This window comes from Perissodus microlepis, chromosome 14 (assembly GCF_051167445.1).
Source record: "Perissodus microlepis isolate ML-2025 ecotype Zambia chromosome 14, ASM5116744v1, whole genome shotgun sequence".
In the NCBI taxonomy this organism is placed as follows: Eukaryota; Metazoa; Chordata; class Actinopteri; order Cichliformes; family Cichlidae; genus Perissodus; species Perissodus microlepis.
In genome coordinates this window covers 4,364,455-4,390,898 of record NC_140474.1, presented here as the reverse complement: position 1 = coordinate 4,390,898, position 26,444 = coordinate 4,364,455, and the positions used below count along the sequence as shown (strand labels likewise).

Here is a 26,444-nt window from a genome sequence, read left to right as displayed (position 1 = left end):
TGTTGTAGGCAGAAAATCTTCTCCGGCTGTATCTTCAAGGCTTCGAAGAGAATTCTCCGTCCAAAAGTTATTCTGTCGTGAAGTTGTGTGTCTTTCTCCATGAGTTCAAATCTCAGCGTATTTCTTGTTCCAAAAGTCCATGCGTCCCTCTCTGAATAACTGGCCGACGACGTCGCCATCTTTCTTTGCTTCCCACCTCCTCTGATAAGAACAGATACTACACTTGATCTTAGCCAAAAGGCCGAGAAGCGATGGCCTCCTGCAGGTTCCTGGCTGAGCCGCCTTCTCGGGACACTTCTCGCTTGTGACGGTGCGCTCTTTCACTTGGCTCACAGGGAGGGAACCGCTTCAAATCTCCGCCCACCCACAGTACCTCAGAGGCCTGCGGAGCTCCCTGGAACTGCGCGCTTTCTTCTATTTCTTCTTTTGAACAACGAGGAGAGGGCCCAGCCAGACGGCAGACCCTGCCAGAAATAGGTGCAACTCCTTAGCCTCACTCTCCACGGAAGTCTTTAGTAAAAGGCGAAAGACTTGTACGTTTTGAAGAGAAGCCAGAGTGTGTGTTTCTTTGGCCTCGCAGGAAGTCGCAGTGACTCCTCGTCCCGGCTTCCGGCGTCACGGTAGGCCCTGTTTTCTTGGCTTAAGGGGCAGATCTCAGGCCCCGCCTGCTCTGCTCCAGAGTTCCACTTTGACAGGAGAGGGGTGACTGGAGAGGAGCACGTTCGCGGCTTCAGGCTGCTTTCTGGCTCTTGGCTTGGCAGACCTTACTTTGTTTGGCTTTCTTGCTTTTGCACAAAGTCAGCAAAGGGGGCACCGTTCCCGGAGGCGCTGCAATACCGGGTCGATGCGTGGAGCGAACGGAGCGAGCCCCTTATTCGGCTCCCTGTTCTAAAAATGCGTTTAATACGTTGCCCCCGAATCGGGGGCGTATCAGATATTAAACTGATAAGAACAGATTTTTTTTTTTTTTTTTTTTTTTTTCAAAAAACAGAATATCACGTACATGTACATTGTAAAACATCCCAAAGGATAAACCCATTCTAAACAAAACGAGACATTTTCTCTCTCCATTGATCAAAATGTTCAGACGTCCTTTCTACGAGTACTGTGGCATCTTAATAGCAAAATAACAAGTCATAAAGAGGAAAACCACACGTTCAATTGCACAGTCATACCAAAGTTACATCACATCTTCTAAATTGGCATAAAAACCCATTACCTTATTTTCCAATCCTTTTCTCAACTCAATACTAGTCTTACCATGTGTTGCTCTCAACGTAACGAACAAGGCAAAACAAAAAAAAACTTTCCTTCTTAGGCCTCTAAATTAAGTGGCTTCTAAGGAATGTCTTTCCATCTATCTTTGATTGTATCCCACCCCCATTTCAATTTCTCCAGCAGCCGCACTTTTTCTATTTCCTTCTCTACCAATCTACATACACTCTTGGCTGTCCATTTGTATGACCCCAAAATATACCCTTGCCGGGCCTTCCACAAATATAGTTTTACCAAGGACACTAATAACAAAGACTTTCCCTTTCGGTTACTTCCCTTCTCCCATCCCGTAAGGAACATTACTTCATCATACGAAATCCCTTTTAAACAAACATACTGCTTCTGCATTTCACCCCACACTTCCCCCGCAAAGGGGCATCCCCACATTACATGCTCTATTGTTTCTTCTGTTTGACATGTGCTTCTCGGACAGTTCTTATTATCACATAATCTATGTGCATGCATTATTGATCTTACCGGTATTTTTTTATGCAGCAGCAGCCAGTTAAAATCCCTGCAGCCGTTGCTCAGTCCCTTCTCCTGAGCTCGTATCCATACCTCCTCCTGCACCCATGTATTTTGGGTGTGTATTTTCTGCACCATGGCTCTATACAATTTTTTATGATTCAACATGAGGTCTTTATCCTTATATTCCTGATGCTTCTCCCGCCATTTAATCATCCTTGAAAAATAGTCTGGTCTGCTTTCCGCCCTTGGCACCCTGTTATCCCACTCGATCAATTGTCTCATGGGACCGGATAACCAAAAGCGGATCAAGACTTGGCATTTATGTACATTGGGCCTATTCAATAAGTTACATATATTGCTGTAATACATCACGTCCAATTTCAAGGGGATGTTAGGGACATCCCTCCCACCTTTTGGTATTGTCTGATACATAATTGTTCTTTTTACATATTCATACCCCCCCCCCCAAATTAATTTGAAAATTCCCTGTGTTAATTTCTTCCTGTAAGTCTGTGGTATTGGGAAAACATATGCCAAATGCAATAGGGCAGGTAAAATGTCAGCTTTTACGGCCAGTACTTTGCCAGTTATAGTAAGCTTTCTTTTAGACCACATCCCCAATTTCTTTGAGATCTTCGCTATCTTCAAATCCCAGTTATAATTTGCATCCCCCCCTGGATTTCCAAAATCAATGCCCTTCATGGGCCCTTCACACAAAGAAAGCCCGCAAAGCGTCTCTCTCCTGCCTGCCCATCGTCCCAAAAATTTATATTTTGATTTCTTCTTATTGACCTTTGACCCCGCAGCGCTCTCAAAGGTCTGTATTGTTCGCATCATCTCCCTCACACTTCCATCATCTTCCAAGTAAAGAACTATGTCGTCAGCGTACTGGGAGATCTTCAACACCTCCCCCCCTGGCAAGGGCACTCCTCTAATTTTCTCGTTTCCTCTTATTGCACATGCTAAAGGTTCTACATATATAACATAGAGTAGGGCGGACAGGGGGCAGCCCTGCCGTAGCCCTCTCGTTTGTTGTACTTCCTCTGTTAAGTGTCCATTTATCTTTATCTTGCAGATTATGTCAGTATACATCATACTTATCCAATTCAAAAATTTTCCTCCTATATCAAAAGTTCTCATCACCCTCCATAAGAAATCATGATTGACCCTATCAAACGCTTTTTCCTGATCAAGTGTTACGCATATTGTTGTCAAGTTCCTCTCTTCGATATATGTAAGCACATCTCTATGTAGTTGTAAGTTCCAACCAATCTGCCTGCCCTTTACCCCACATGTCTGGTCTGCATTAATAATAGCAGGCAAGACTCGGGCCAGGCGTCTTGCTAGAGTTCGACTCAAAATTTTGTAGTCCACACAGACCATTGAAAGAGGCCTATAATTTGAAAGCGCAGCAGGTGAGCCTTTCTTATGTAGTAAACTTATCACACCCGTCCTCATACTCTTTGGCATTCTACCCGTTTCACACATTTCATCAAATACCTCCAACAAGTGGTCTCCGATGAGATCCCAAAAGGTGATGTAAAACTCCTTTGTGAGTCCATCTATCCCAGGTACCTTGTTATTCTTCATTGTCTTTATCGCCTCGTATAGTTCGTGGTTTGTTATGCTCCTTTCCAGAAGCTTCCTTGCGTCCTCTGGTAACCTCTCTTTCAGAAAACCCAAAACCATTTCTTGAGCCCCTCTATCTACTTCTTCCACACCAAACAATGAACTGTAGTACTCCTCTACCATCTTCAAAATATTGTCCCGTCCAGTAACCGATTTCCCTTCCCTTTCCAGTTCCATAATTGCCCCTTTTTCCTCTCTCTTTTTCATTTGAGCAAAAAAATAGGCCGAGCACTTCTCCTGTTGCATATACTCCTCCTGCATAAATTTAAACATTCTTGTTTTCGCCCTCTCCTGAAACAAGACCTCCTGTTCCTTTAATAATATATTCAGTTCCTCGCTCTCTTCCCAATTTTTTTCCTTATTCCTCTGAGCTTCTATCCCTGCAATCTTTTCCTGAAGCTTCTTAAAACCCTCTTTAGAAGCCTGCGCTCTCTGTGTACTATAAGCAATTGAAAAAATTTTTATTTTCTTTTTCGTTTCTTCCCACCACCTCCCTCTGTTTTCGTACAAACCTTTCAAATCCACCCAATTTCCGAAAATTCCTCTAAATCTTTCCCTATACTCATGTTCTGTCAGAATATCATTGTTCAATTTCCAATAAGCCTTACCAAAAGTTGCTTCTCCAAAACTTACCGTTGCCCAAATTGCTTTGTGATCTGTGAAGGGGGCAGAAATTGTCCCCCCTCCTGTTACCTTTTCCTTATCTCCTACCAATATATAATCCAATCTGCTCTTCATTCCCCGACTATTTTCCCATGTGTGACCAACCCGTTTGCCTAATATCTTTCCCATCGTATCCACCAGTCTATACTTAGTCATAAAATCTCTAAGCAAAGGCGATCCACCATCCTTATCAAGTGAGCAGTTTAAGTCTCCTCCCACAATGGTCACCTTACTTGTCATAAAGCAAATGTCCAGCCCAGCGAATAGTTCTCTGCGGGCCCGTGGTTCTGCATGTGCATAAATATTGACCGCGCGACAGTGAAGTCCAGCTTTCTTGATGTCCACCACCAATACTCTGCCTTGAATTACAGAAAAGGTGTCTATAATTTTGATACTTTTCCTCCCGCACAGGACTCCCACCCCTGATCCGTATACACTCCCCACGCTCCATACTGCTTCACCTCCTCCCCACTCCTCGGTGAAAAGGAGTACGTCGCCTTCATCTCTTAAGTGTGCTTCCTGAACCATGCATATATCGAAATCACACACTGTCAAAAATTCATATACCGCTCTCCTTTTCCAGAAATTCCTCAATCCTCTAACATTTATAGACATTATTTTAATTTCACCCATTCGGCTTATAAGAGGATCAAGGAAAGACCAGTTTCCAAAAACTTACTCGCTGACCCAAACAGTGGCATAAGTTCACAGGATATAGCACCCCGCGGGGCCAGAGGAGCTTGCGCCACAAAGTAAGAGTGAGCACAGCCCTTCTTTCCCTCTGCTTTGCTGTTCATGGTGTAGACTGCATCCCCAAGCTTTCTTGGGAAAATAATGATTGTATTGTAAATTTATCCAAAACACCTTCGGTCTCACTTCCATCTTCCGTTTAGTTTTCGCTCATCGTAGCGCTCAAAGGAGTGTGCATGCACTCAGTTTGGGTCCCTTTCGGTGCGTGCCCTTCCGCCTCGCTGGTCGAAGGCTCCGCACCTGCCTCTTTCCCATCTCCCCCCTCCGGGGTAGTGGTCGAGTCCCATCTCCTCCTTCTTTTTGCAGTCTTCCTCCCTGTTCTCTTAACCACTTTCCACGGCTGCTCTGCGGACTCTATGTCCTCACCCTTTCCTTTCCCTCCATCCACGTTGCTCCCCTCAGCCTCCAGTAGGGGGCCCTTCGTCCTCTTCTCTACCTCCTCCTCTGTCTCATCAGTCTTATTCTCTTCACCTGTCCGTGATTCCAAATCCACCACAGGTGCTCTCGCAGCTTCATTCCTGCTATCCTTTTCTTGCCCCAGAAAACCCTTTACTACCGCCGCATAGGGTCTGGGCTTCATGCAATCTCGTGCCATGTGTTCTTCAGACCCGCATAAGTGGCACCTCTTTGGTTCTGTGCAATCTCTTGTACTGTGGCCCATGCCATTACAGCTTCGGCACCTCACCTGGTCGCAGTGCTCAACGTCATGTCCTTTGCCACCACATTTCCTACAACTCAAGGGTTGGCCCGCATAAATAAGGAATCCTCTATCGGCACCGATAGAGAAAACCGCAGGCGGGTGTCGCAGACCGTCCTCGCTGTTTAAGTCTTCTTGTAATTTTATCCGGAATTGTCTCTTGCCTGTCCATATACTTAATCCATCTTTTATCATTCTTACCCCTGGAAACACTTTGACGTGCCTTTCCAGGAAGCACCTTATCGTCTCTTCCGATACCCACGGATTGTACATGTGTACAGTTAAGATTCTGTAATCACTTCTGTACAGTGGGGTCACCGCGTAGCTTTTTAGGTCTTCGCTTACCGCTGTGTTGGCTTTCCGTCTCGCGTCCTCCGCTCTCTCTGTGGTAGTTAGCGTCACGTCATAATATTTCTTAGCTGTGCTCTGTTGTAGGCAATAGATCTCTCCTGGCTGTATGTTGAGAGCATCAAAGAGGATTCTTCTCCCAAAAGTTATCCGATCCTGGAAAGCAGTGTCTTTGTCGATCAGATCAAAACGTAATGTATTCTTCATTCCACTCCTTCTGTCCGTCTCTTCTCCATAACTGGCCGACGCAGTCGCCATATTGCTTCTCGATAAGAACAGATACTACACTTGATCTTAGCCAAAAGGCCGAGAAGCGATGGCCTCCTGCAGGTTCCTGGCTGAGCCGCCTTCTCGGGACACTTCTCGCTTGTGACGGTGCGCTCTTTCACTTGGCTCACAGGGAGGGAACCGCTTCAAATCTCCGCCCACCCACAGTACCTCAGAGGCCTGCGGAGCTCCCTGGAACTGCGCGCTTTCTTCTATTTCTTCTTTTGAACAACGAGGAGAGGGCCCAGCCAGACGGCAGACCCTGCCAAAAATAGGTGCAACTCCTTAGCCTCACTCTCCACGGAAGTCTTTAGTAAAAGGCGAAAGACTTGTACATTTTGAAGAGAAGCCAGAGTGTGTGTTTCTTTGGCCTCGCGGGAAGCCGCAGTGACTCCTCGTCCCGGCTTCCGGCGTCACGGTAGGCCCTGTTTGCTTGGCTGAAGGGGCAGATCTCAGGCCCCGCCTGCTCTGCTCCAGAGTTCCACTTTGACAGGAGAGAGGTGACTGGAGAGGAGCACGTTCGCGGCTTCAGGCTGCTTTCTGGCTCTTGGCTTGGCAGACCTTACTTTGTTTGGCTTTCTTGCTTTTGCACAAAGTCAGCAAAGGGGGCACCGTTCCCGGAGGCGCTGCAATACCGGGTCGATGCGTGGAGCGAACGGAGCGAGCCCCTTATTCGGCTCCCTGTTCTAAAAATGCGTTTAATACGTTGCCCCCGAATCGGGGGCGTATCAGATATTAAACTGATAAGAACAGATACTACACTTGATCTTAGCCAAAAGGCCGAGAAGCGATGGCCTCCTGCAGGTTCCTGGCTGAGCCGCCTTCTCGGGACACTTCTCGCTTGTGACGGTGCGCTCTTTCACTTGGCTCACAGGGAGGGAACCGCTTCAAATCTCCGCCCACCCACAGTACCTCAGAGGCCTGCGGAGCTCCCTGGAACTGCGCGCTTTCTTCTATTTCTTCTTTTGAACAACGAGGAGAGGGCCCAGCCAGACGGCAGACCCTGCCAAAAATAGGTGCAACTCCTTAGCCTCACTCTCCACGGAAGTCTTTAGTAAAAGGCGAAAGACTTGTACGTTTTGAAGAGAAGCCAGAGTGTGTGTTTCTTTGGCCTCGCAGGAAGCCGCAGTGACTCCTCGTCCCGGCTTCCGGCGTCACGGTAGGCCCTGTTTGCTTGGCTGAAGGGGCAGATCTCAGGCCCCGCCTGCTCTGCTCCAGAGTTCCACTTTGACAGGAGAGGGGTGACTGGAGAGGAGCACGTTCGCGGCTTCAGGCTGCTTTCTGGCTCTTGGCTTGGCAGACCTTACTTTGTTTGGCTTTCTTGCTTTTGCACAAAGTCAGCAAAGGGGGCACCGTTCCCGGAGGCGCTGCAATACCGGGTCGATGCGTGGAGCGAACGGAGCGAGCCCCTTATTCGGCTCCCTGTTCTAAAAATGCGTTTAATACGTTGCCCCCGAATCGGGGGCGTATCAGATATTAAACTGATAAGAACAGATACTACACTTGATCTTAGCCAAAAGGCCGAGAAGCGATGGCCTCCTGCAGGTTCCTGGCTGAGCCGCCTTCTCGGGACACTTCTCGCTTGTGACGGTGCGCTCTTTCACTTGGCTCACAGGGAGGGAACCGCTTCAAATCTCCGCCCACCCACAGTACCTCAGAGGCCTGCGGAGCTCCCTGGAACTGCGCGCTTTCTTCTATTTCTTCTTTTGAACAACGAGGAGAGGGCCCAGCCAGACGGCAGACCCTGCCAAAAATAGGTGCAACTCCTTAGCCTCACTCTCCACGGAAGTCTTTAGTAAAAGGCGAAAGACTTGTACGTTTTGAAGAGAAGCCAGAGTGTGTGTTTCTTTGGCCTCGCAGGAAGCCGCAGTGACTCCTCGTCCCGGCTTCCGGCGTCACGGTAGGCCCTGTTTGCTTGGCTGAAGGGGCAGATCTCAGGCCCCGCCTGCTCTGCTCCAGAGTTCCACTTTGACAGGAGAGGGGTGACTGGAGAGGAGCACGTTCGCGGCTTCAGGCTGCTTTCTGGCTCTTGGCTTGGCAGACCTTACTTTGTTTGGCTTTCTTGCTTTTGCACAAAGTCAGCAAAGGGGGCACCGTTCCCGGAGGCGCTGCAATACCGGGTCGATGCGTGGAGCGAACGGAGCGAGCCCCTTATTCGGCTCCCTGTTCTAAAAACGCATTTAATACGTTGCCCCCGAATCGGGGGCGTATCAGATATTAAACTGATAAGAACAGATACTACACTTGATCTTAGCCAAAAGGCCGAGAAGCGATGGCCTCCTGCAGGTTCCTGGCTGAGCCGCCTTCTCGGGACACTTCTCGCTTGTGACGGTGCGCTCTTTCACTTGGCTCACAGGGAGGGAACCGCTTCAAATCTCCGCCCACCCACAGTACCTCAGAGGCCTGCGGAGCTCCCTGGAACTGCGCGCTTTCGTCTATTTCTTCTTTTGAACAACGAGGAGAGGGCCCAGCCAGACGGCAGACCCTGCCAAAAATAGGTGCAACTCCTTAGCCTCACTCTCCACGGAAGTCTTTAGTAAAAGGCGAAAGACTTGTACGTTTTGAAGAGAAGCCAGAGTGTGTGTTTCTTTGGCCTCGCAGGAAGCCGCAGTGACTCCTCGTCCCGGCTTCCGGCGTCACGGTAGGCCCTGTTTGCTTGGCTGAAGGGGCAGATCTCAGGCCCCGCCTGCTCTGCTCCAGAGTTCCACTTTGACAGGAGAGGGGTGACTGGAGAGGAGCACGTTCGCGGCTTCAGGCTGCTTTCTGGCTCTTGGCTTGGCAGACCTTACTTTGTTTGGCTTTCTTGCTTTTGCACAAAGTCAGCAAAGGGGGCACCGTTCCCGGAGGCGCTGCAATACCGGGTCGATGCGCGGAGCGAACGGAGCGAGCCCCTTATTCGGCTCCCTGTTCTAAAAATGCGTTTAATACGTTGCCCCCGAATCGGGGGCGTATCAGATATTAAACTGATAAGAACAGATTTTTCTTTCGAAAAGTTTTTTTTTTATTGGCACTCAAACATAAAAAACCAAACACAGTCATCTCATAAAATTCAATTTCTGCCTAGTTTCAAAAATTGCTTTGTTTTTTAAAAAAGGGGGCCTGTGCAGGAGCGATGTGCCTCGCTGTTAAAAACAGCTTTTAGGACCCATCCCATCCTTTCAAACTGTCCTGGTGCTCAGAGGGGATCCCCACCCCTTTGCTCCTTCCCACCTGCCTCTCCCGGAGAGCCAGGCCGCTGCTGCTTTGACCTTACTGTGTGTGGCACCGACTCCTCCGTCCGAATGGGCACAGAGTCGATTCTTCTTTGTGGTTGCTTCTTAGGCTTGCCGCTTGCAGCACAGGTCTCTTTGATTGTTGCTGCTGCCATTCGGAGAGCAGCCACGGGGGGGATCTGCATGTGCTTGCTTACCAGCAAGTTCCTGGAGGTCCAAATGGCGTCTTTGATGGCGGCGAGAGTAAGCCACTGCTTCTCAAAGTCTTTCCTTTGTGCTTTTGATCCCTGGCTCACCCCATAGAGCACTAACTGTGCTGTTAGGACCTCCCTTGCTGGTAAGTACGGGAATTGCGAGGAGCCGGCCTTTGCCCACTGGTCTACGGCAGCGCTGCACTCCCAGAGCAGATGCCTCACCGACTCAGGCGCGCCACAACCAGGTCGGGGACACATGGATGTTGCAGACATGCCCCGGGAGTGCATGACGGACCTGACTGGGAGAATCCCATGGGCCACCATCCAGGACAGATCCCGGAGTTTGTTCGAAAGAATGGGATGGTTCACCAAGCGCCACACATCTGTGGCCTCTCCAATTGAGAGGCCGCGCACTGGAATCACAGATTCTCGCTCCTGCACAACAGAAATAAGAGACCGGTGTTTAGGTAAAATGTTCAAGTCTTCATTTTCCAAATTAAAAGAGACTAAAAATGACTTTAACTCAGCATAGGCTGGAGGGAGGCTAAAGGAGACGGGTACTTTAAGATCCACTGGTATCAGTTTCTTCTGTCTTAAGTAGCTCCCCATCCAAAATCTGACCCACGCCTGTGTTTTGGAGTTACTGGAACGGGCCGTAGCCTGCCTCATGTGGCTGCTGGTATAGAGACTTCCTACAAACAAATACAAGTCTGGAACCCCTTTTCCTCCATTCTCTTTCATTTTCTTCATTGTTCCCCTTCCAAGTCTTTCCCATTTAGAACCCCATAAAAAGTAAAAAATGGCCCGTTCCAGTTCTAAAAGCACTTTTCTGGGTGGGATAAAAACTGAGCTGACTAATGAAAGCAGGGGTAAAATCACTGCTTTGATGATTAAACCTTGCCCCCCAAAGTCAACGTTCTCAGTCCCCAGTACCCCAGTCGTTGCTTCGCTTTCCCTATAATGTCAGGCCAATTGGTCTTTCCTCCTCCTTCCTTGTCAAACTTAATCCCTAAAATCCTCTGGTCGTTTTGTATAACATTCATCTCAAGTCCGGTCAACTCTGTAGCCCCCCATGGTCCATAAAATTGTGCCTGAGTCTTACTCTTGTTAAGCTTTGAAGCTGAAGCCTTCCCAAACCAGTCGGTTACGTCAAAAGTCCTTTTTACTGACGAAAGGTCTGTACATAAAATATTGATGTCATCCATGTACAGAACACATTTTGTTGTTTGTCCGCCACTCCCTGGTATTTCCAACCCATTTATTCCTTTGTCCCTTCTCAAGATCTGCGCCAGTGGTTCTATGCAGATAACATAAAGGAGTGCAGATAACGGACAGCCCTGACGGACACCGCAGTGTAAATCTATCGCTTTTGTCAGGATCCCGTTAACAACAAATCTACTGCCAATCCCCTTATATAGCAGTTTCACCCAAGAGATAAACTGTTCTGGAAACCCCATCTTTTGCAGCACTCTAAAGAGGTACTGGTGCGAGATCCGATCAAAAGCTTTCTCGAAGTCTAAATTTAAGACAATTAACCGAATGTTTCTGTCTCTCGCAAAACAGATGGTGTCTCTGATCAATACGAGGCTGTCTGTGATCTTTCTACCTTTAACAGCGCAGGCTTGATCCGGGTGGATTATCTGGCTTAAAACAGGACGTATCCGTGCTGCTAAAAGTTTACTAAAAAATTTACAGTCGCAATTTAAAAGAGCAATTGGTCTCCAGTTTTTTAAGTCAGTCTTGTCTTTGCCTTTATGAATAAGAGTGACTATCCCTATTCTAAAGCTGTCAGGTAGTCTGTCAAGTCGGCTAAATTCTGTAAAAACAGTAAGTAGGTCCGACGCTAAAATGTCCCAAAAGGTCAGGTAAAATTCAATCGGAAGTCCGTCTATTCCTGGGGACTTCCCGCTTTTAAAACTATTGAGACACTGATTGAGCTCAGTTAGTGTAAAGCCTTGACTTAAAAAACCATTATCCTCAACAGTCTTTTCAATAAACTCCAAGGTCTGTGTAATAGTCTCTGCATTAACATTTTTTTCATCATACAACTCTTTGTAATAATCTTCAACCACCTGCATGATGTCCTTGGTATTTTTGACTTTCTGTCCAGTTTTATTACTTAGTTGAGAAATAAAACCAGATTTGCTCATAATTTTCTTGAAGAAGTATCTTGTGCATTTTTCACCTTCTTCTCTCTCTTTTTCCCTGCTTCTTAAAATGACGCCCATACTTTTTATGTCTGCAATTTCCTGCATTTCTTCCTTGACTTCTTTGATTTCGTCATTAAAATTGATCCCCTGTTGGTTTAAAAGATAATACCTTTGTAGTCGTTTCTGCAGCCCCATCATGCGTCTGTTCTCAGCAGCCTTCTTCCTTTTCCCAGCCTGTCTAAAAAATAACTGTGTCCGTCCTTTAACCATTTCCCACCACAGTGCACGTGTTTCGTAAAAGTCCTGAAGGGTCTGCCACTCACGATACTGCTCCCTGTACTGGCTGACCAGATTCTGGTCCTCCAGCAGGGAGCAGTTGAGTCTCCACAGTCCTCTCCCCATCGTCACACCCGAAGCCAGTGTGATAGTACTGGACAGCATCAAGTGATCGGAAAAGAAAACAGGCGTCAGTCTAGCATCAGTTGGTGAACAGTCTCTCACAAACAGGTAATCGATACGAGAGGCCCTAGAGCCGTCACCACTGACCCAGGTGAAGCCCTCCTCCCTGGGATGCATTGCTGTAAAACAGTCAGTAAGTTTAAAATCCCTAACCATCCCCTGCAAAAAAAGTGACGTCTTATCAACTTTAAAATCTTGCCTGGCTCGTTTCCTATCCTTTCTGCTTAAAACACAGTTAAAATCTCCCCCAACTACTAAAGGCACCCTCCCAAGCATGTGGGGCTGCAGTTCCTCTAAAAGGTCATACCTTTCATGCTTGTCATTAAACCCATAAATATTTAAGAGGTTAAAATCCTTTCCCATAAAAGTCAAATTTACTAAAAGCGCTCTTCCTTCTCTCACCACAGTGCTCCCCTTTACCAGAACAAGACGGTTTTGGATTAAAATGGCCACTCCATCATTTTTATTTTCATTTGACCCACTCCATATTGATGGTTGTGGCCACATGTCCTGCCACTGGGTATATGCTTTTGAAAAAGGTATTGCACATTCCTGAATTAAAATCACATCTGACGTTATGGTATTTAAAAAGGATAAAACACTCTGGGCTCTCATTTTGGTCTTAACACTTCTAACATTAATAGTTGAGAAGGTGAGAGCCATGAGTAATGATAAAAAGGACAAGCTGACCATTTTTAGAGGTTAAAAGGAGTTGATTCTCATCAAGAGAAGACTTAACCCAAGCTTCGGGGATCTTAAAATCAGTTTATTTCTCGTGAACAGAGCTCTTCCTTCACCTCGCATGGTTCGGGAGGAAGGGTAGGAGCTCTATTCCCCTTACGGACTCTGGGAGACGGCCTCTGCTGCAACGCTGCATTTACCATACGGTCCTTGGGGGTTGATTGCAGAACTATATTGAGAAAGGAGACCTCATTTGGTGAGTCGGGGGGGAAAATCCTGGAGTCTCCCCCAGAGGAACTCTCTGAAGGTGCTTCAAGTCTTCCCCTTTTTCCTGAGACAATTGTCCCAGAAGACAACTCTGATACCGTCCTCTTTGCCAACTGGGCATCAGGGAGGGGCTGATCCTGAGTACTGTCAATTGAAATGCTTTCATCTTCTTGTGCTCCACTCTCAACCTGCCTGCCCTCCCCCTCCTCTGAGGTTTCTGGTTGGGCAGGCATTTCATGCCCCTCCCCATTTCCCGCCTCCCCCTGTTCATCTCCTCCATTCACAAGTTTTGGCGGGAAATTCAAATTTTCAAGCCCAGCTGCATCAATTAGTTCTTCCTCATTGCCTAATTCGTTCAAGTTTTGCTCTTTTGTCGGTTTTTTTTCCTTAAGTTTATTTGCAAATGACCTAGGGCAGTTTCTGAAGAGATGGTCCTCTCCTCCACACAGATTACACTTGCGGTTATTTCTACATTCAGTAAAAGTATGCCCTCTTTCTTTACATTTTCCACAAATGATTACCTCACATGCTTCTACCAAGTGCCCATGCTCCCCACACCTCCGGCAGAGCTTTGGTTGCCCCTGATAATGAATGTAGCCTCTGTTGTCCCCCAGAACTATCATGGATGGGAGATGTTTCAGGCCCCGAAACCCATGGAGGTCTTCCCATTGTTGTATGGGGACCTTCCATGCGCAGTTCCAGATTCCATCTACATCCCTCACCTTCATAGCCTGGCCTTTCACAGTGCAGTATCTTCCCAGCCACAAGCAAATATCTTTAGCATTAACAGTTTCATTGAACATTCTAACAATCACCGTTTTCAAGGTGTTGTCAGTCAGTTTCTCAACGTTAAATGCTTCAAATTGAGGTTTCACATTCTCATACCTTATCCAAAAATCTTTTAGCAATGCGCTTGAACAAAAACTCACGTCAAATCCTTTGTTGAAAGGGAGGGTCAGGATACAGTTCAGGTCATTTGGTGAAAACTTCAGCACTTGCTGAATCATCTTCCTGGAAAAGTCCAATCTAGACATCTTTGGCAATTCTCCTAATTTTCCATTTAAGATAAAACGCACACTGTGGTGCCTCCGCATGCCGGCATGGTTGGTCGCCATGGTGGAGGCACCACAAAGCTAGCAAGTGTCCTTAAAACAGTAAAAGATTAGAACACAACAAAAAATACTTTCCAAAACACAAATACCAACGACACTTACCTTTAAAAGTGGGAGAAAGCAATGTTTTTCCTACTACAAGCTAAAACAGGCACACTCCACACACCCAAAGGAAGCGATCGCAGTCTTAGCCAAAAGGCCGAGAAGCGATGGCCTCCTGCAGGTTCCTGGCTGAGCCGCCTTCTCGGGACACTTCTCGCTTGTGACGGTGCGCTCTTTCACTTGGCTCACAGGGAGGGAACCGCTTCAAATCTCCGCCCACCCACAGTACCTCAGAGGCCTGCGGAGCTCCCTGGAACTGCGCGCTTTCTTCTATTTCTTCTTTTGAACAACGAGGAGAGGGCCCAGCCAGACGGCAGACCCTGCCAGAAATAGGTGCAACTCCTTAGCCTCACTCTCCACGGAAGTCTTTAGTAAAAGGCGAAAGACTTGTACGTTTTGAAGAGAAGCCAGAGTGTGTGTTTCTTTGGCCTCGCAGGAAGCCGCAGTGACTCCTCGTCCCGGCTTCCGGCGTCACGGTAGGCCCTGTTTTCTTGGCTGAAGGGGCAGATCTCAGGCCCCGCCTGCTCTGCTCCAGAGTTCCACTTTGACAGGAGAGGGGTGACTGGAGAGGAGCACGTTCGCGGCTTCAGGCTGCTTTCTGGCTCTTGGCTTGGCAGACCTTACTTTGTTTGGCTTTCTTGCTTTTGCACAAAGTCAGCAAAGGGGGCACCGTTCCCGGAGGCGCTGCAATACCGGGTCGATGCGTGGAGCGAACGGAGCGAGCCCCTTATTCGGCTCCCTGTTCTAAAAATGCGTTTAATACGTTGCCCCCGAATCGGGGGCGTATCAGATATTAAACTGATAAGAACAGATTTTTTTTTTTTTTTTTTTTTCCTTTTTTTTATTTGCTTTCCAAAACATTTCCATACTTTACATTTACATTTCACATTTCTCATACATCTTAAGATATTACTTTCCAAATCATTGTCATACCTTCATTTCTTTACTCCTAAATAAACATTCTACAGAAAGAAAAGAGAAGTTGATCAAGAAGAAAATCCCACAAAATGAAAGACCAGAAACCGAAGAAACAATCGCGTTTCTATTGTCTCGCTCCTTATCACTTACCACCTTTTTTTTGGTGGTTTTAAAAAGGTGATTTTCCACCTATCCTTAATTGTATCACTTCCCCACTTTTCTAATTCGTGCCAGTATATACTTTCAAATTCTTTCTCTATTGCCTTAACTGTTCCTATCTCTCCCCATTTATACACTCCAGTTATATGTCCCTGCCTTGCTTTCCATAATTTAAGTTTTACAATTGATATCAGCATACAAATGATTTTGTTTTGTTCTTTTCCCACTCCTTTAACCCCAAACGAAGTGATTTCATCATATGTCACATTCTCCAAGCACTTATAACTCTCTTTCACCCCATCCCACACCTTTCTTGCATATTCACATCCCCATAATACATGTTCAATTGTTTCATCTTCCATACAGTTTTTCCGTGGACAGACTTTTTGCTTCCCCAAATTGTGGGCATACATCGTGACCCTGACTGGTAGCCTTCTATGCAAGTGCAACCAATTAAAATCTTTAAGCCCGTTCTTAAAACTCTTGTCCTGGGCCCGTACCCACACTTCAGAGCTCACCATTACTGGATTGACATTGAGTTTCTGTACCAGTTTCCTATATAGTAACTTATGATTTATCACTGTATCCTCATCTTTACATTCCGTATATCTCCTCCCCCACTTTACCATTCGCTGGAAGTACTCCGGCCTAGTCTCAGCTTTAGGGCCTTTATTATCCCACCCTATTAGAAACCGGTATGGTATGGACAGCCAAAACCATATCAGGATTTGGCATTTGTGTATATATGTCTTTTTCAGGAGTATACATACATTGCTATAAAATATTGCATCCAGCTTCAGAGGAACGTTTGGCACATCCCTCCCTCCATCTGCTATTTCCTGATGCATTAGCGCCCTTTTCACATATTCATAGCCCCCCCATATGAAATTAAATATTCCCCTCATTAGTTGAGCTCTATACTTCTGCGGCATCGGAAAGACGTAGGCCAAATGTAGCAGCTTTGGCAATACATCGGCCTTTACAACCAACACTTTCCCTGAAACGGAAAGTTTTCTTGTCTTCCATAATCCCAGTTTTTTTTCGACTGCAGTCATCTTCTTTTTCCAATTACACAATGCATCCCCCTCCCCATTCCCAAAAGAAATTCCTAATACGTCCATAGGGCCTTCACACAACATAAAATCACAGATCTTGTCCTTCCTCCCCTCCCACTTCCCAAGGTATTTGTACCTAGTCTTCTCCTTGTTTATTCTCGATCCAGTTGCTTTTTCATAATCATATAGAAGGTCTATCACTCCCCTTAAGCTTTCATCATCTGCCAAGTATAATATTGTGTCATCCGCGTATTGTGATATTTTTAAGCTCTCGCCCCGGGGCAGCGTTATCCCTTTAACAGCGTGGCTCCCCCTTATTGCACAAGCCAGGGGTTCTGCGTACAAAACAAACAGCACCACAGAGAGCGGGCACCCTTGCCGCAATCCTCTTGTTTGTTGCACTTTATCCGTTAAATGCCCATTAATTTTGATTTTTGAATTTATGCCCTTATATAAAACCTTTACCCATTTTGTAATGACTCCTCCTAGACCCAGCCCCTCCATAACCTTCCACAAAAAAGCGTGGTCTACTCTATCGAAAGCTTTCTGCTGATCCAGGCTAACACATATTGCAGCAATGTTTCTCTCCTTTACATATGCGAGTACATCCCTGTGTAGATGTAAGTTCCATGTGATTTGCCTCCCCTGTACCCCACAAGTTTGGTCCATTTCCACTATGTGTGACATGACTCCTGCTAGCCTATTCGCCAGAACTTTACTCAGTACTTTATAGTCCACGCACAGCATAGTTAGTGGCCTGTAATTGTCTAGTTGGTTCGGGTTTCCTTTCTTAAACAGAATAGTCACCACTCCCGTTTTCATGCTTTCCGGCATCTCTCCTTCCTCCATGATTTCCTTAAAAACCTCCAAAAGGTGGATCCCCACCATATCCCAAAACGCCACGTAAAATTCTTTTGTTAGGCCGTCTATACCGGGCACCTTATTGGCCTTCATTGCCGTTACCACATTATACACCTCCCCTACTGTCAATTCCCCCCCCAGCTTGCCATTTTCTTCTTCGGGTAGCCTTCTCCTTAGCGATCTTATAAAAACCTCCCCCTTCCCCTCATCCAAGCTCTCCTTTGTAAACAATTTTCCATAATATTCTTCCACCGTTCTTAACAAATCATCTTTCCCCCTTATCACCTTTCCATCCCTCTCCAGTTCCGTTATAACCCCCCTCTTATCCCTAGTCTTCATTTTGCTAAAAAAGTATGAGGAGCATTTCTCATTCTCCTCATACTCTTCCTGTTTTAGTTTATATATTACGGCCCTCGCTTTCCTCTCAAGTAATTCCTCCAGTCTCATTTTTAAATTGTCCAAGTACCCTTCCTTTTTAATTTCCCTTCCCCTATTTTCCATAACATAGATTTTTTCTATTTCTTTTTGTATTGTGTCGAACTCTTTCTTTCGGACTTTTGCCCTCTCTGTACAATATTCGACCGTAAACTTTTTGATTTTTTTCTTTATGTCCTCCCACCAAACCACGTTGTTACTGTATAAGCTTTTCATCTCGGCCCATATCGGGAAGATTTTCATGAAGCCTTCCCTATAGGCTTTCTCTGCGAGGACGTCGTTGTTAAACTTCCAATACCCTTTTCCAAAGTCTGGCCCTACTATCTCAAGCTCCACATCAACTGCTTGATGATCTGTGAAGAGGGCCGGTATTGTTTTTCCCTCTATTATTTTGCACTTTTTTTCTACTAAAATGTAATCTAACCTACTCTTCACCCCCCTTGTGTTCTTCCAAGTATACCCCACTTGCTTTCCCAGTAACTTCCCCATTACGTCAATTAATCCATATTTCTTAATGAAGGTCCTAAAGGGGCGGGAAAACTTTTCCCTTTCCAAAGAGCAATTAAAATCCCCTCCCACAATAATATCTTTCCTAGTCAAAAAACAAGTATCCATTTTTTGGAAAAGGTCCTTACGTAGCCCGTGCTCCACCTGTGCATATACATTTATTATCCGGCATTGAGTCCCATTTTTATCGATATCCACCACCATTACCCTTCCTTGTATTACAGTAAAGCTCTCAATTATCCGAATATCTTTATCCCCACATAACACCCCAACTCCAGTCCCATGTACCCCCCCAATGCTCCAAGAAGCTTCCCCTCCCCTCCATTCCTCAGTAAACAAAGCAACATCCCTCTCATCTCTCAGATGAGCTTCCTGGACCAAACAAACATAGAAATTGTAGCTCAATAAAAATTCATAAACAATTTTTCTCTTTTGGGCACTTTTTAGCCCCCTAACATTCAGGGTAATTATCCGTATTTTCCCCATACCATAAACAAAAAGCAAGTGGAGCACTAAGGGCAAAAAAAAAAAAATAAATAAATAAAGAGAAAAAAAATTACAATGAGTCTCTTGGTATATTTTACCTCCTCTCTTGGATTCTCTAACTATCCATATTGACGTGTAACAAAAGGTCTTTTATGAAAGAGTCCTCTGACTTTTCTTCGCTCTCGCCTTCCTCTTCCATATCTCCATCGCTTGTCACATCACTTAGGGGGGTATGCATGCACTCAGTCTGTGTTCCCCTCAACACATACCCCTCCACATTCCCACCTTCCTCCAAAACCTCCTCCCTAATATCCTGATCTCTTAGCTTACCATCTTCAGAGAAAGCGGCTGGACTCACCTTTCTCCTCCTTTTAGCAGACTTTCTCCGTGGTTTTCCGACCACTTCCCAACATTTTTGGGGTTCCTCCCCCTGCTGTACTTTCTCACCATCTTGCTCAAGACTCCTCTCTCCCTTCTCCTCACGTCGCTCCGTCCCCTCCTCCACACTTTCCACTTTGTCCTCGTTAGCCTGATTTCCAGCAGCTGGTAGCGGCTCCTGTGGCCTTGCTCCTACACCAGAGTCTATTTCCTCTTCGCTACGTTCTTCCCCAATAAGTCCAGTCTTTACCACGGCTGAATAAGGCCGTGGCTTAGTACAATCTCTCGCCATGTGCGCATCCGAGTCACATAAGTGACATCTTCTGGGCTCCTTGCAGTCCTTCGTAATATGTCCAAGCTTGCCGCAACTCCTACACCTCACCTGGTCGCATTGTTCCGCATTATGTCCAACACTCCCGCATTTCCTACATGCTTGGGGCTGCCCTGCGTAAACAAGGAAGCCTCTGTCCGCTCCAATAGAAAAGACTGCAGGTGGGTGGCAATATCCATCTTCACTGTTCATATCCACACTCAATTTGATGCGAAATTGTCTCTTTCCGGTCCATATGCCCAGACCGTCCTTTATCTTTCGTACTCCTGGGAGAACAGTAACGTATCTCCCTAGAAAGTACCTGATAGTCTCTTCCGTGACCCATGGGTTATACATATGTATCGTTAAAATTCTGTAATCATTGCGATACAAAGGGGTCACCATATATCTCCGCAGTTCTTTATCTTCTTCCACAATGCTCTTCCTTCTCACTTCTTCCGCGTATTCTCCTGTACAGAATGTCACATCATAGTGCTTACTTGCAGTGCTCTGTTGTAGGCAGAATATCTTCTCCGGCTGTATCTTCAAGGCTTCGAAGAGAATTCTCCGTCCAAAAGTTATTCTGTCGTGAAGCTGTGTGTCTTTCTCCATGAGTTCAAATCTCAGCGTATTTCTTGTTCCAAAAGTCCATGAGTCTCTCTCAGAATAACTGGCCGACGACGTCGCCATCTTTCTTTGCTTCCCAACTCCTCTGATAAGAACAGATACTACACTTGATCTTAGCCAAAAGGCCGAGAAGCGATCAACTGATAAGAACAGATACTACACTTGATCTTAGCCAAAAGGCCGAGAAGCGATGGCCTCCTGCAGGTTCCTGGCTGAGCCGCCTTCTCGGGACACTTCTCGCTTGTGACGGTGCGCTCTTTCACTTGGCTCACAGGGAGGGAACCGCTTCAAATCTCCGCCCACCCACAGTACCTCAGAGGCCTGCGGAGCTCCCTGGAACTGCGCGCTTTCATCTATTTCTTCTTTTGAACAACGAGGAGAGGGCCCAGCCAGACGGCAGACCCTGCCAAAAAAAGGTGCAACTCCTTAGCCTCACTCTCCACGGAAGTCTTTAGTAAAAGGCGAAAGACTTGTACGTTTTGAAGAGAAGCCAGAGTGTGTGTTTCTTTGGCCTCGCAGGAAGCCGCAGTGACTCCTCGTCCCGGCTTCCGGCGTCACGGTAGGCCCTGTTTTCTTGGCTGAAGGGGCAGATCTCAAGCCCCGCCTGCTCTGCTCCAGAGTTCCACTTTGACAGGAGAGGGGTGACTGGAGAGGAGCATGTTCGCGGCTTCAGGCTGCTTTCTGGCTCTTGGCTTGGCAGACCTTACTTTGTTTGGCTTTCTTGCTTTTGCACAAAGTCAGCAAAGGGGGCACCGTTCCCGGAGGCGCTGCAATACCGGGTCGATGCGTGGAGCGAACGGAGCGAGCCCCTTATTCGGCTCCCTGTTCTAAAAATGCATTTAATACGTTGCCCCCGAATCGGGGGCGTATCAGATATTAAACTGATAAGAACAGATACTACACTTGATCTTAGCCAAAAGGCCGAGAAGCGATGGCCTCCTGCAGGTTCCTGGCTGAGCCGCCTTCTCGGGACACTTCTCGCTTGTGACGGTGCGCTCTTTCACTTGGCTCACAGGGAGGGAACCGCTTCAAATCTCCGCCCACCCACAGTACCTCAGAGGCCTGCGGAGCTCCCTGGAACTGCGCGCTTTCATCTATTTCTTCTTTTGAACAACGAGGAGAGGGCCCAGCCAGACGGCAGACCCTGCCAAAAATAGGTGCAACTCCTTAGCCTCACTCTCCACGGAAGTCTTTAGTAAAAGGCGAAAGACTTGTACGTTTTGAAGAGAAGCCAGAGTGTGTGTTTCTTTGGCCTCGCAGGAAGCCGCAGTGACTCCTCGTCCCGGCTTCCGGCGTCACGGTAGGCCCTGTTTGCTTGGCTGAAGGGGCAGATCTCAGGCCCCGCCTGCTCTGCTCCAGAGTTCCACTTTGACAGGAGAGGGGTGACTGGAGAGGAGCACGTTCGCGGCTTCAGGCTGCTTTCTGGCTCTTGGCTTGGCAGACCTTACTTTGTTTGGCTTTCTTGCTTTTGCACAAAGTCAGCAAAGGGGGCACCGTTCCCGGAGGCGCTGCAATACCGGGTCGATGCGCGGAGCGAGCCCCTTATTCGGCTCCCTGTTCTAAAAATGCGTTTAATACGTTGCCCCCGAATCGGGGGCGTATCAGATATTAAACTGATAAGAACAGATACTACACTTGATTTTAGCCAAAAGGCCGAGAAGCGATGGCCTTCTGCAGGTTCCTGGCTGAGCCGCCTTCTCGGGACACTTCTCGCTTGTGACGGTGCGCTCTTTTACTTGGCTCACAGGGTAGGAGCCGCTTCAAATCTCCGCCCACCCACAGTACCTCAGAGGCCTGCGGAGTTCCCTGGAACTGCGCGCTTTCTTCTATTTCTTCTTTTGAACAACGAGGAGAGGGCCCAGCCAGACGGCAGACCCTGCCAAAAATAGGTGCAACTCCTTAGCCTCACTCTCCACAGAAGTCTTTAGTAAAAGGCGAAAGACTTGTACGTTTTGAAGAGAAGCCAGAGTGTGTGTTTCTTTGGCCTCGCAGGAAGCCGCAGTGACTCCTCGTCCCGGCTTCCGGCGTCACGGTAGGCCCTGTTTGCTTGGCTGAAGGGGCAGATCTCAGGCCCCGCCTGCTCCGCTCCGCTCCAGAGTTCCACTTTGACAGGAGAGGGGTGACTGGAGAGGAGCACGTTCGCGGCTTCAGGCTGCTTTCTGGCTCTTGGCTTGGCAGACCTTACTTTGTTTGGCTTTCTTGCTTTTGCACAAAGTCAGCAAAGGGGGCACCGTTCCCGGAGGCGCTGCAATACCGGGTCGATGCGTGGAGCGAACGGAGCGAGCCCCTTATTCGGCTCCCTGTTCTAAAAATGCGTTTAATACGTTGCCCCCGAATCGGGGGCGTATCAGATATTAAACTGATAAGAACAGATACTACACTTGATCTTAGCCAAAAGGCCGAGAAGCGATGGCCTCCTGCAGGTTCCTGGCTGAGCCGCCTTCTCGGGACACTTCTCGCTTGTGACGGTGCGCTCTTTCACTTGGCTCACAGGGAGGGAACCGCCTCAAATCTCCGCCCACCCACAGTACCTCAGAGGCCTACGGAGCTCCCTGGAACTGCGCGCTTTTGTCTATTTCTTCTTTTGAACAACGAGGAGAGGGCCCAGCCAGACGGCAGACCCTGCCAAAAATAGGTGCAACTCCTTAGCCTCACTCTCCACGGAAGTCTTTAGTAAAAGGCGAAAGACTTGTACGTTTTGAAGAGAAGCCAGAGTGTGTGTTTCTTTGGCCTCGCAGGAAGCCGCAGTGACTCCTCGTCCCGGCTTCCGGCGTCACGGTAGGCCCTGTTTGCTTGGCTGAAGGGGCAGATCTCAGGCCCCGCCTGCTCTGCTCCAGAGTTCCACTTTGACAGGAGAGGGGTGACTGGAGAGGAGCACGTTCGCGGCTTCAGGCTGCTTTCTGGCTCTTGGCTTGGCAGACCTTACTTTGTTTGGCTTTCTTGCTTTTGCACAAAGTCAGCAAAGGGGGCACCGTTCCCGGAGGCGCTGCAATACCGGGTCGATGCGTGGAGCGAACGGAGCGAGCCCCTTATTCGGCTCCCTGTTCTAAAAATGCGTTTAATACGTTGCCCCCGAATCGGGGGCGTATCAGATATTAAACTGATAAGAACAGATACTACACTTGATCTTAGCCAAAAGGCCGAGAAGCGATGGCCTCCTGCAGGTTCCTGGCTGAGCCGCCTTCTCGGGACACTTCTCGCTTGTGACGGTGCGCTCTTTCACTTGGCTCACAGGGAGGGAACCGCTTCAAATCTCCGCCCACCCACAGTACCTCAGAGGCCTACGGAGCTCCCTGGAACTGCGCGCTTTCTTCTATTTCTTCTTTTGAACAACGAGGAGAGGGCCCAGCCAGACGGCAGACCCTGCCAAAAATAGGTGCAACTCCTTAGCCTCACTCTCCACGGAAGTCTTTAGTAAAAGGCGAAAGACTTGTACGTTTTGAAGAGAAGCCAGAGTGTGTGTTTCTTTGGCCTCGCAGGAAGCCGCAGTGACTCCTCGTCCCGGCTTCCGGCGTCACGGTAGGCCCTGTTTGCTTGGCTGAAGGGGCAGATCTCAGGCCCCGCCTGCTCCGCTCCGCTCCAGAGTTCCACTTTGACAGGAGAGGGGTGACTGGAGAGGAGCACGTTCGCGGCTTCAGGCTGCTTTCTGGCTCTTGGCTTGGCAGACCTTACTTTGTTTGGCTTTCTTGCTTTTGCACAAAGTCAGCAAAGGGGGCACCGTTCCCGGAGGCGCTGCAATACCGGGTCGATGCGTGGAGCGAACGGAGCGAGCCCCTTATTCGGCTCCCTGTTCTAAAAATGCGTTTAATACGTTGCCCCCGAATCGGGGGCGTATCAGATATTAAACTGATAAGAACAGATACTACACTTGATCTTAGCCAAAAGGCCGAGAAGCGATGGCCTCCTGCAGGTTCCTGGCTGAGCCGCCTTCTCGGGACACTTCTTGCTTGTGACGGTGCGCTCTTTCACTTGGCTCACAGAGAGGGAACCGCTTCAAATCTCCGCCCACCCACAGTACCTCAGAGGCCTGCGGAGCTCCCTGGAACTGCGTGCTTTCGTCTATTTCTTCTTTTGAACAACGAGGAGAGGGCCCAGCCAGACGGCAGACCCTGCCAAAAATAGGTGCAACTCCTTAGCCTCACTCTCCACGGAAGTCTTTAGTAAAAGGCGAAAGACTTGTACGTTTTGAAGAGAAGCCAGAGTGTGTGTTTCTTTGGCCTCGCAGGAAGCCGCAGTGACTCCTCGTCCCGGCTTCCGGCGTCACGGTAGGCCCTGTTTGCTTGGCTGAAGGGGCAGATCTCAGGCCCCGCCTGCTCCGCTCCAGAGTTCCACTTTGACAGGAGAGGGGTGACTGGAGAGGAGCACGTTCGCGGCTTCAGGCTGCTTTCTGGCTCTTGGCTTGGCAGACCTTACTTTGTTTGGCTTTCTTGCTTTTGCACAAAGTCAGCAAAGGGGGCACCGTTCCCGGAGGCGCTGCAATACCGGGTCGATGCGTGGAGCGAACGGAGCGAGCCCCTTATTCGGCTCCCTGTTCTAAAAATGCGTTTAATACGTTGCCCCCGAATCGGGGGCGTATCAGATATTAAACTGATAAGAACAGATACTACACTTGATCTTAGCCAAAAGGCCGAGAAGCGATGGCCTCCTGCAGGTTCCTGGCTGAGCCGCCTTCTCGGGACACTTCTCGCTTTTGATGGTGCGCTCTTTCACTTGGCTCACAGGGAGGGAACCGCTTCAAATCTCCGCCCACCCACAGTACCTAAGAGGCCTACGGAGCTCCCAGGAACTGCGCGCTTTCGTCTATTTCTTCTTTTGAACAACGAGGAGAGGGCCCAGCCAGACGGCAGACCCTGCCAAAAATAGGTGCAACTCCTTAGCCTCACTCTCCACGGAAGTCTTTAGTAAAAGGCGAAAGACTTGTACGTTTTGAAGAGAAGCCAGAGTGTGTGTTTCTTTGGCCTCGCGGGAAGCCGCAGTGACTCCTCGTCCCGGCTTCCGGCGTCACGGTAGGCCCTGTTTGCTTGGCTGAAGGGGCAGATCTCAGGCCCTGCCTGCTCTGCTCCGCTCCAGAGTTCCACTTTGACAGGAGAGGGGTGACTGGAGAGGAGCACGTTCGCGGCTTCAGGCTGCTTTCTGGCTCTTGGCTTGGCAGACCTTACTTTGTTTGGCTTTCTTGCTTTTGCACAAAGTCAGCAAAGGGGGCACCGTTCCCGGAGGCGCTGCAATACCGGGTCGATGCGTGGAGCGAACGGAGCGAGCCCCTTATTCGGCTCCCTGTTCTAAAAATGCGTTTAATACGTTGCCCCCGAATCGGGGGCGTATCAGATATTAAACTGATAAGAACAGATACTACACTTGATCTTAGCCAAAAGGCCGAGAAGCGATGGCCTCCTGCAAGTTCCTGGCTGAGCCGCCTTCTCGGGACACTTCTCACTTGTGACGGTGCGCTCTTTCACTTGGCCCACAGGGTAGGAGCCGCTTCAAATCTCCGCCCACCCACAGTACCTCAGAGGCCTGCGGAGCTCCCTGGAACTGCGCGCTTTCTTCTATTTCTTCTTTTGAACAACGAGGAGAGGGCCCAGCCAGACGGCAGACCCTGCCAAAAATAGGTGCAACTCCTTAGCCTCACTCTCCACGGAAGTCTTTAGTAAAAGGCGAAAGACTTGTACGTTTTGAAGAGAAGCCAGAGTGTGTGTTTCTTTGGCCTCGCAGGAAGCCGCAGTGACTCCTCGTCCCGGCTTCCGGCGTCACGGTAGGCCCTGTTTGCTTGGCTGAAGGGGCAGATCTCAGGCCCCGCCTGCTCTGCTCCAGAGTTCCACTTTGACAGGAGAGGGGTGACTGGAGAGGAGCACGTTCGCGGCTTCAGGCTGCTTTCTGGCTCTTGGCTTGGCAGACCTTACTTTGTTTGGCTTTCTTGCTTTTGCACAAAGTCAGCAAAGGGGGCACCGTTCCCGGAGGCGCTGCAATACCGGGTCGATGCGTGGAGCGAACGGAGCGAGCCCCTTATTCAGCTCCCTGTTCTAAAAATGCGTTTAATACGTTGCCCCCGAATCGGGGGCGTATCAGATATTAAACTGATAAGAACAGATACTACACTTGATCTTAGCCAAAAGGCCGAGAAGCGATGGCCTCCTGCAGGTTCCTGGCTGAGCCGCCTTCTCGGGACACTTCTCGCTTGTGACGGTGCGCTCTTTCACTTGGCTCACAGGGAGGGAACCGCTTCAAATCTCCGCCCACCCACAGTACCTCAGAGGCCTACGGAGCTCCCTGGAACTGCGCGCTTTCTTCTATTTCTTCTTTTGAACAACGAGGAGAGGGCCCAGCCAGACGGCAGACCCTGCCAAAAATAGGTGCAACTCCTTAGCCTCACTCTCCACGGAAGTCTTTAGTAAAAGGCGAAAGACTTGTACGTTTTGAAGAGAAGCCAGAGTGTG

The 26,444-nt window shown here is 48.4% G+C and overlaps 27 non-coding genes and 6 pseudogenes across 27 annotated transcripts; all 33 read right to left on the bottom strand.

The window, feature by feature from the left end:
- Positions 1–130: 130 nt before the first annotated feature.
- LOC146373229 (U2 spliceosomal RNA) lies at positions 131–253 on the bottom strand (annotated as a pseudogene).
- Positions 254–447: 194 nt separating this feature from the next.
- Positions 448–560, bottom strand: LOC146373228 (U5 spliceosomal RNA). The gene has a single exon (XR_014802423.1). It is a non-coding gene; the product is annotated as a U5 spliceosomal RNA (small nuclear RNA).
- A 243-nt stretch (positions 561–803) lies between these two features.
- On the bottom strand, positions 804–994 carry LOC146373227 (U2 spliceosomal RNA). The gene has a single exon (XR_014802593.1). It is a non-coding gene; the product is annotated as a U2 spliceosomal RNA (small nuclear RNA).
- Positions 995–5,971: 4,977 nt separating this feature from the next.
- LOC146373226 (U2 spliceosomal RNA) lies at positions 5,972–6,148 on the bottom strand (annotated as a pseudogene).
- Positions 6,149–6,342: 194 nt separating this feature from the next.
- LOC146373225 (U5 spliceosomal RNA) lies at positions 6,343–6,455 on the bottom strand. Its single transcript, XR_014802416.1, has one exon. It is a non-coding gene; the product is annotated as a U5 spliceosomal RNA (small nuclear RNA).
- A 243-nt stretch (positions 6,456–6,698) lies between these two features.
- Positions 6,699–6,889, bottom strand: LOC146373224 (U2 spliceosomal RNA). The gene has a single exon (XR_014802512.1). It is a non-coding gene; the product is annotated as a U2 spliceosomal RNA (small nuclear RNA).
- Positions 6,890–7,083: 194 nt separating this feature from the next.
- LOC146373223 (U5 spliceosomal RNA) lies at positions 7,084–7,196 on the bottom strand. The gene has a single exon (XR_014802386.1). It is a non-coding gene; the product is annotated as a U5 spliceosomal RNA (small nuclear RNA).
- Positions 7,197–7,439: 243 nt separating this feature from the next.
- LOC146373222 (U2 spliceosomal RNA) lies at positions 7,440–7,630 on the bottom strand. The gene has a single exon (XR_014802511.1). It is a non-coding gene; the product is annotated as a U2 spliceosomal RNA (small nuclear RNA).
- Positions 7,631–7,824: 194 nt separating this feature from the next.
- On the bottom strand, positions 7,825–7,937 carry LOC146373221 (U5 spliceosomal RNA). Its single transcript, XR_014802385.1, has one exon. It is a non-coding gene; the product is annotated as a U5 spliceosomal RNA (small nuclear RNA).
- Positions 7,938–8,180: 243 nt separating this feature from the next.
- Positions 8,181–8,371, bottom strand: LOC146373220 (U2 spliceosomal RNA). The gene has a single exon (XR_014802521.1). It is a non-coding gene; the product is annotated as a U2 spliceosomal RNA (small nuclear RNA).
- Positions 8,372–8,565: 194 nt separating this feature from the next.
- Positions 8,566–8,678, bottom strand: LOC146373219 (U5 spliceosomal RNA). Its single transcript, XR_014802384.1, has one exon. It is a non-coding gene; the product is annotated as a U5 spliceosomal RNA (small nuclear RNA).
- Positions 8,679–8,921: 243 nt separating this feature from the next.
- LOC146373218 (U2 spliceosomal RNA) lies at positions 8,922–9,094 on the bottom strand (annotated as a pseudogene).
- Positions 9,095–9,255: 161 nt separating this feature from the next.
- On the bottom strand, positions 9,256–13,293 carry LOC146373217 (uncharacterized; annotated as a pseudogene).
- A 1,284-nt stretch (positions 13,294–14,577) lies between these two features.
- LOC146373216 (U5 spliceosomal RNA) lies at positions 14,578–14,690 on the bottom strand. The gene has a single exon (XR_014802421.1). It is a non-coding gene; the product is annotated as a U5 spliceosomal RNA (small nuclear RNA).
- Positions 14,691–14,933: 243 nt separating this feature from the next.
- Positions 14,934–15,135, bottom strand: LOC146373215 (U2 spliceosomal RNA; annotated as a pseudogene).
- Positions 15,136–20,103: 4,968 nt separating this feature from the next.
- On the bottom strand, positions 20,104–20,202 carry LOC146373214 (U2 spliceosomal RNA; annotated as a pseudogene).
- Positions 20,203–20,396: 194 nt separating this feature from the next.
- LOC146373213 (U5 spliceosomal RNA) lies at positions 20,397–20,509 on the bottom strand. Its single transcript, XR_014802396.1, has one exon. It is a non-coding gene; the product is annotated as a U5 spliceosomal RNA (small nuclear RNA).
- Positions 20,510–20,752: 243 nt separating this feature from the next.
- On the bottom strand, positions 20,753–20,943 carry LOC146373212 (U2 spliceosomal RNA). Its single transcript, XR_014802456.1, has one exon. It is a non-coding gene; the product is annotated as a U2 spliceosomal RNA (small nuclear RNA).
- Positions 20,944–21,137: 194 nt separating this feature from the next.
- Positions 21,138–21,250, bottom strand: LOC146373211 (U5 spliceosomal RNA). The gene has a single exon (XR_014802383.1). It is a non-coding gene; the product is annotated as a U5 spliceosomal RNA (small nuclear RNA).
- Positions 21,251–21,493: 243 nt separating this feature from the next.
- LOC146373210 (U2 spliceosomal RNA) lies at positions 21,494–21,675 on the bottom strand. Its single transcript, XR_014802591.1, has one exon. It is a non-coding gene; the product is annotated as a U2 spliceosomal RNA (small nuclear RNA).
- Positions 21,676–21,869: 194 nt separating this feature from the next.
- Positions 21,870–21,982, bottom strand: LOC146373209 (U5 spliceosomal RNA). The gene has a single exon (XR_014802427.1). It is a non-coding gene; the product is annotated as a U5 spliceosomal RNA (small nuclear RNA).
- Positions 21,983–22,230: 248 nt separating this feature from the next.
- Positions 22,231–22,421, bottom strand: LOC146373208 (U2 spliceosomal RNA). Its single transcript, XR_014802510.1, has one exon. It is a non-coding gene; the product is annotated as a U2 spliceosomal RNA (small nuclear RNA).
- Positions 22,422–22,615: 194 nt separating this feature from the next.
- On the bottom strand, positions 22,616–22,728 carry LOC146373207 (U5 spliceosomal RNA). Its single transcript, XR_014802382.1, has one exon. It is a non-coding gene; the product is annotated as a U5 spliceosomal RNA (small nuclear RNA).
- Positions 22,729–22,971: 243 nt separating this feature from the next.
- LOC146373206 (U2 spliceosomal RNA) lies at positions 22,972–23,162 on the bottom strand. Its single transcript, XR_014802509.1, has one exon. It is a non-coding gene; the product is annotated as a U2 spliceosomal RNA (small nuclear RNA).
- Positions 23,163–23,356: 194 nt separating this feature from the next.
- LOC146373205 (U5 spliceosomal RNA) lies at positions 23,357–23,469 on the bottom strand. Its single transcript, XR_014802381.1, has one exon. It is a non-coding gene; the product is annotated as a U5 spliceosomal RNA (small nuclear RNA).
- Positions 23,470–23,717: 248 nt separating this feature from the next.
- LOC146373204 (U2 spliceosomal RNA) lies at positions 23,718–23,908 on the bottom strand. Its single transcript, XR_014802508.1, has one exon. It is a non-coding gene; the product is annotated as a U2 spliceosomal RNA (small nuclear RNA).
- A 194-nt stretch (positions 23,909–24,102) lies between these two features.
- LOC146373203 (U5 spliceosomal RNA) lies at positions 24,103–24,215 on the bottom strand. The gene has a single exon (XR_014802380.1). It is a non-coding gene; the product is annotated as a U5 spliceosomal RNA (small nuclear RNA).
- A 243-nt stretch (positions 24,216–24,458) lies between these two features.
- On the bottom strand, positions 24,459–24,649 carry LOC146373202 (U2 spliceosomal RNA). Its single transcript, XR_014802507.1, has one exon. It is a non-coding gene; the product is annotated as a U2 spliceosomal RNA (small nuclear RNA).
- A 194-nt stretch (positions 24,650–24,843) lies between these two features.
- LOC146373201 (U5 spliceosomal RNA) lies at positions 24,844–24,956 on the bottom strand. The gene has a single exon (XR_014802379.1). It is a non-coding gene; the product is annotated as a U5 spliceosomal RNA (small nuclear RNA).
- Positions 24,957–25,204: 248 nt separating this feature from the next.
- LOC146373200 (U2 spliceosomal RNA) lies at positions 25,205–25,395 on the bottom strand. Its single transcript, XR_014802506.1, has one exon. It is a non-coding gene; the product is annotated as a U2 spliceosomal RNA (small nuclear RNA).
- A 194-nt stretch (positions 25,396–25,589) lies between these two features.
- LOC146373199 (U5 spliceosomal RNA) lies at positions 25,590–25,702 on the bottom strand. Its single transcript, XR_014802378.1, has one exon. It is a non-coding gene; the product is annotated as a U5 spliceosomal RNA (small nuclear RNA).
- A 243-nt stretch (positions 25,703–25,945) lies between these two features.
- LOC146373198 (U2 spliceosomal RNA) lies at positions 25,946–26,136 on the bottom strand. Its single transcript, XR_014802445.1, has one exon. It is a non-coding gene; the product is annotated as a U2 spliceosomal RNA (small nuclear RNA).
- Positions 26,137–26,330: 194 nt separating this feature from the next.
- On the bottom strand, positions 26,331–26,443 carry LOC146373197 (U5 spliceosomal RNA). Its single transcript, XR_014802377.1, has one exon. It is a non-coding gene; the product is annotated as a U5 spliceosomal RNA (small nuclear RNA).
- Position 26,444: the final 1 nt, after the last annotated feature.